Consider the following 6,568-nt stretch of genomic DNA (forward strand, 5'->3'; position numbering starts at 1 on the left):
TATATTTCCGATAATCAGGATTTTGATAGGTGGGCTCTATGCAGCACCTTGAACTGAATAAGTTCAAGTCTAGCGCAAGGCGTGCTAGATCGTATGCTACGGATAGCTTTGTCCCACAGCTCCCCTGTGAAGTCAAGGCCCAACTCCCGTCCCCAACCCTCCCGAGCTTTATCTACAGAATGATCATCAAATGTCATACACAGTGCATATATCTTAGATATCAGAGACTTTTGACTGAGTTTCATAGTTAGAAGATCATCCCACGGTTGGTTCGCAAGAAGGGAAGGGAAGCATGGAAACAGAGGAGAGGCGCAGTGTCGAAGTCGAGTCGAGTAGCGAAACAAATGGGAGGCAGGCAAATTGAACTTTGACCTCAGATCTGAAAATGTGGAAAAGATACCATCCTTATATAGATCCCTGAAGTGCTTAATGCCCCGGCTGTACCAAATCATAAAAGTGGTGTCTATTAGTGATGGAGGGAACAGATGATTTTTAGTGACAGGTGTATAGGTGGATGGAGAAGCAAATTTAAAGTGGCGCCTAAACTGTGACCAAATCTTAAGTGAGGAAAGCACCACAGGGCTATTTGTAAACTTAGAGGGATTCAATGGTAAAGAGGAGGAGAGTAGGGCCGTTACAGAGGATGAAGAGAGTGACTGAGCCTCCAATCTGCACCATAACCCTGACTGTCTTTCAGTCAGGGTTCAGAATGCATCATCATGCAGCACAGAGACAGCACTTGTTCGAGTCACGAATGACCTCCTTATGGCCTCAGATAAGGGATTAGTGTCCATACTGGTTCTACTGGACCTCAGTGCTGCTTTTGACACTATAGATCATGGCATTTTACTGCACAGGTTAGAGCATGTTGTTGGGATTAAAGGGACAGCTCTATGTTGGTTTAAATCATACCTATCTGACAGGTTCCAGTTTGTTCATGTACATGAGGTTTCTTCAGAACAGTCAAGGGTCTGTTATGGTGTTCCGCAGGGTTCAGTGCTAGGGCCAATCTTGTTCAGTTTATACATGCAGCCGTTGGGAAGTATAATCCAGAATCACGACAAACACTTTCATTGTTATGCTGATGATACGCAGCTCTATTTGTCTATGAAGCCGGATGAAACAGAACCGTTAGTTAAACTTCAGGCATGTCTTAGGGACATCAAGGACTGGATGTCCAGAAATTTCCTGCTTCTAAATTCAGATAAAACAGAGGTTATCATTCTTGGTTGTGAAAAGTCAAAAAAGTCACCAAATTGTGCACCCAAGTCAGGCCTGGCGAAAAATTTGATATTTAATGGTTTACATTAATGGGCGTGGCAAAATGGCTCAACAGCGCCCCCTTGAAAACTTTGTGCCTCAAGCCCCACGATACGGTTTGACGTACATGCACGAAAATCGGTACACACCTGTATCATGTGGCAACTTAAAGAAAAGTCTCTTGGCGTCATGCCCGAAGCCGAACAGGAAGTCGGCCATTTTGAATTAGTCGTGTCATTTTGGCGAAATTTATGCCATTCCTTCGAAAGTTAATTCAGCCCGAACCGCAACGTTCCCCCAAGTGTGTTATACATCAAAATGTGCGTCTCCATCCTGTGACAACACGCATTACTTTTCTCTTTCAAAAGCGTTACCGTGGCGGCGCTAGACACCAAAAAGCGTGCCCACCCTTCATCTGATTGGTTCGACAGAAAAAACTTTGTGCCTCAAGCCCCATAATACAGTTTGACGTACATGAACGAAAATCGGTACACACCTGTATCATGTCGCAACTAAAAGAAAAGTCTCTTGGCGCCATGGCCGAAACCTAACAGGAAGTCGGCCATTTTGAACATTCTGAATGAATCGCGTAATTTTGGAGCAATATATGCCATTCCTTCGAGAATCAATTCAGCCCGAACCATATCGTGAACCCAGATGTGTTATACATCAAAATGTGCGTCTCCATCCTGCGACTACACGCATTACTTTTCTCTTTCAAAAGTGTTACCGTGGCGGACTTCCGGTGTAGCGACTAATGGACTAGGACGTGTTTTTTTGAGCTCCTGCAACAACCTTTAAAAATACCTATTTTTGGTACAGCTTTTTCATCTTCCTTCGGTTTATTTTTCCCGACCTTCATTATTTTACTTTGGCCCCGTATTTTTGCCGACCAAAATGCCTCCAAAACTCAAACCATCCGCGCCACCGCCGCGGCCCTCTCCGCACGCAGCATCCCCGCCTCGTGGTGACCCCCCGTCCAGCCTGGCCGAGGCCGCCGGGGCCGCTCCTTCACACGACTTTAAGGCCGAGCTGCTCGCATCACTCCGCGTTGAGATGGCGGCTGTTTTTAAAGCGGAGCTTCAGGCTGCTTTAACTGAAAACCTGTCGAGCATCAAGACTGAGCTGCAAGCGGTGAAGTCGGAATTATCAAAAAGCATTACAAACATCCAGTCTGATGTGCGCGCTCTGAAGAACACCGTGGTTGAAATGGAAACATCTCTTTCATCCTGCACCGATGACATCACAACCTTACAGGCTAAAGTGGAGCATCTGTCAGCTGAACTGATGAGGCTGGATGGTAAATGCGAGGATCTGGAGGCGAGATCCCGGCGCAATAACATACGGATCGTGGGAATTCCTGAAGATTTTTCCACCTCTTCTGCTGTTACGGATATTCCCTCTCTGCTCAAGGAGGCTTTCAGCCTGGAGAAGGAGCCTCTCCTGGACCGGGCGCACCGCACCCTCCAGCCGAAGCCGAAGCCCGGAGAGCGCCCTCGTCCCATCATCGCCCGTCTGCACTATCATACAGACTGTGTGGATATATTGCGCCGAGCCAGGGCTCAGCAACGGATTACGTGTGGAGAGTTGACTTTTTCTGTCTTTCCCGACCACACCCAGAAGACGGCCCGTGCCCGCGCCGCCTTTAATGACGTCCGCCGCCGGCTCCGCGAGATCCCGGGGATCCGCTACGGTCTGCTGTACCCCGCCCGCCTCCGCATCACTCACAACGGCGCAGAAAGGGAGTTCAGGTCGGCAGAGGAGGCCAGCGCTTTCATCACGTCGCTCAAAGTCTAGTTGAACTTTTTTCAGTTCATCAGTGTCGGTTTTTTTTTTTTTTTTCTCTCTCTCCCATATATACACGGTATGTGGTTTTCAGTTTAACTTGGTCGTGATTGGTTGTACCTCTCTGTTAATGTTGCTGGGCTTGCAGGAGCTCAACACGAAGCTTGTTAGTTATTATCTTGTTAGTTATGCTTAAAGCCGTAAGTGTTCTTTTCAGGGATCTGACTCCTTCTGGAGTTTGCACTGGGTTCTCCATCGTTTGGGGATGGGGTCGTTGTAAGTGCAATTGGGGGGTGGGGGGTGGGGGGTTCAGTAGGTTAAGTTTGTTGTTGTTTTCAATTTCCCCCCCCCCTTTTTTTTTTTTTTTTTTTTTTTTTTTTTTATTTATTTATTTATTTTTTTCTCTTCTTCTTCTTTCCTCTTTCTTTCTCTTTCTTTCTTTCTTTCCTCCCTCCATCCCTTTCTTTCCTTTCCTTCCTTGGGGATCCGCATTCGGTACATCTCTATCTTTAGGAATTTAACATATGGCCACTAATACTGGTACTTCTGTGAGGTTGTTGAGCTGGAATATCAAAGGCATGGGGAGTCCAATTAAGAGATCGAGAATATTTGCTCACCTGAGACGTCTTAAAGCTGACTTAGTGTTCCTTCAGGAAACCCACATGCGCACCAAAGACCAGGTCAGACTTAAATGTCCCTGGGTTTCTGAGGTGTTTCACTCTGATTTCAACTCTAAGGCCAGGGGGGTTGCTATATTAATTGGTAAGTCAATGCAGTTTTCAGCATCTAAGGTGATTTCAGACAAAAACGGCAGATACTTAATTGTGGCGGGTACGCTATTTCATATTCCCATATTATTAGTTAATATATATGCCCCCAATTTTGACAACCCACACTTTATGAACAAGCTTTTTGAATGTCTCCCCTCATTGAACGACAGTCTTCTTATAATTGGCGGGGATATGAACTGCGTAATTGACCCCAAACTAGACCGCTCCAGCCCACGAAATCTGACTCCTTCTTCAATGTCGAGGTCTCTTTCAGATTTTGTGTCCAAGAACGGTTGCACCGATCCTTGGAGATTTTATAACCCTTGTACCAAAAAATATTCCTTCTTTTCTCAGATGCATCAATCTTTCTCTCGGATTGATTATTATTTTATTGATGCTAAACTAATTCCCAAAGTACTGTCTGTTGATTATCATCCTATTGCGATCTCCGACCACGCTCCTCTTTCTTTGGATATTCAGTTCTCTTCACAGCCACGCTACTCAACATCTTGGAGGTTCAATACATTACTTCTCTCAGATGATAAGTTCACCAATTTTATTACAACTAAAATTGATGATTACATCTCTATAAATCAAAATGATATGGAACCAATTTCATCTTCACTGCTGTGGGAATCATTAAAAGCATATTTGCGGGGACAAATTATCTCCTTCTCTGCTCACTTGAATAAGTCCCGGAAAGCCAAATTACAAGAACTCTCTATTAAGATCACAAAATTGGACCAACAACTTGCTACTTGCCCCTCTCCCAGTTTTCTTAAGCAACGTGTCGATTTACAGACTGAATTTGATCTCCTTACCACTAATGACGCAGAGCGACTTCTCTTACGATCACGCTCCGTATATTATGAACATGGAGACAAGGCAAGTCGGCTCATGGCTCATCAGTTACGTCGCCAGGCAGCCTCACGTATGATCCTTCAGATAAAAGATTCATCAGGCTCATTGCATCAGGATCCCACCGCCATTAATTCTGTCTTTCACTCATTTTATTCCTCTTTATATACGTCTGAATCTCCATCTGGCTCCACTGAATTGAATTCATTCTTAGATAGCCTCAACTTTCCTGTTATAGGCTCCGATGCTGCTAAAAATCTTGACTCGCCATTAACGGTAGAAGAAATTAATCTTGCTGTGAGAAGTATGCAAAATAACAAAGCTCCTGGCCCTGATGGATTTCCAGTGGAATTTTTTAAGAAATTTCAGGATAAATTGTCCCCTTTATTGCATGCTGTTTATAAGGAATCACTGGAACATGGCACTCTCCCTCCCACTTTAAGGCAAGCCTCCATAAGTCTCCTCTTAAAAAAAGATAAGGATCCAACTCTCTGCGGCTCATACAGACCTCTTTCGTTAATAAATGTAGATGCTAAGATCCTTGCTAAAGCCTTGGCTTATCGCTTGGAGAACATTGTGCCAACTATTGTCTCAAATGAACAGACAGGGTTTGTTAAGGGGCGACAGTTATTCTTTAATGTGCGGACACTTTTAAATATTATTCACTCTAAAACTGTCACCACAACACCTGAAGTCGTAATCTCAGTCGATGCTGAAAAGGCATTTGATAGGATTGAATGGGACTATTTATTTACTGTACTGAAGAAGTTTGGGCTGGGGAATGGGTTCATTTCTTTGATTCGTCTCCTTTACACGTCTCCACAAGCAAGCGTTTCCACTAATGGCATTCAGTCCAATTTTTTTACTCTAGCCCGTGGCACCAGACAGGGGTGTCCCCTCTCTCCCCTATTATTCGCACTAGCTATAGAGCCCCTGTCAATCTTTCTGAGGTCCTCCCCCACTTTTACTGGGATCTCCCGATTGGGAACAGAATATAAGCTGTCACTTTACGCTGATGACTTACTGTTATATGTCTCGGATCCTGTCCTCTCCATTCCTTCAATTTTATCTGCTTTCCAGAGATTCGGGTCTTTCTCAGGCTATAAAGTGAACGTATCTAAAAGTGAATGCTATCCCATTAATGACTCAGCAACACAGCTCGTACAGTCAGATATCCCTTTTAAGATTAGTCCTTCCGGCTTTAGGTATCTTGGGATCAACGTAACCAGAACGTTAAGCTCTCTTTTTTCTGCTAATCTCTCACCTTTAATGTCTACAATTAAATCTGACCTCCATAGATGGAAAAGCTTACCTCTTTCATTAATTGGAAGAATTAACGCAGTTAAAATGAATATTTTGCCCAAATTTCTATTTCTGTTCCATTGTCTTCCACTTTTCTTACCAAAACACTTTTTTAAAATAATTGATCAAACTATTTCTGACTTCTTATGGTGTGGGAAGGCTCCTAGAATCCGCAAATCCACACTTCAGAGATGTAAATTCAATGGCGGACTGGCACTTCCCAATTTTCAACTGTATTATTGGGCAGCACATATTCAAAAAATTTCATTTTGGTTCAAATCGGTGAATATGCCATGGTGTAAATTGGAGGCACAGTCATGCATTTCATCTTCTTTACCTGCTCTACTTACCTCATCTATTCCATCCAACCTCTCTGTCTTTACAAATAATCAAGTGGTTCACTCCACACTTAAAATTTGGTATCAATTTAGGAAACACTTCAAATTTAAGTCAGCATCTACTTTAGCTCCATTACTGAACAATCATTTATTTCGACCTCCGCTTACAGATTCAACCTTTCTCATATGGCATAATAAGGGCCTGAAAAGTTTTGGAGATCTTTACAAGGATGGTATCTTTCGCAGCTTTGCAGA

Source organism: Cololabis saira, chromosome 9, assembly GCF_033807715.1.
Source record: "Cololabis saira isolate AMF1-May2022 chromosome 9, fColSai1.1, whole genome shotgun sequence".
NCBI lineage: Eukaryota > Metazoa > Chordata > Actinopteri > Beloniformes > Belonidae > Cololabis > Cololabis saira.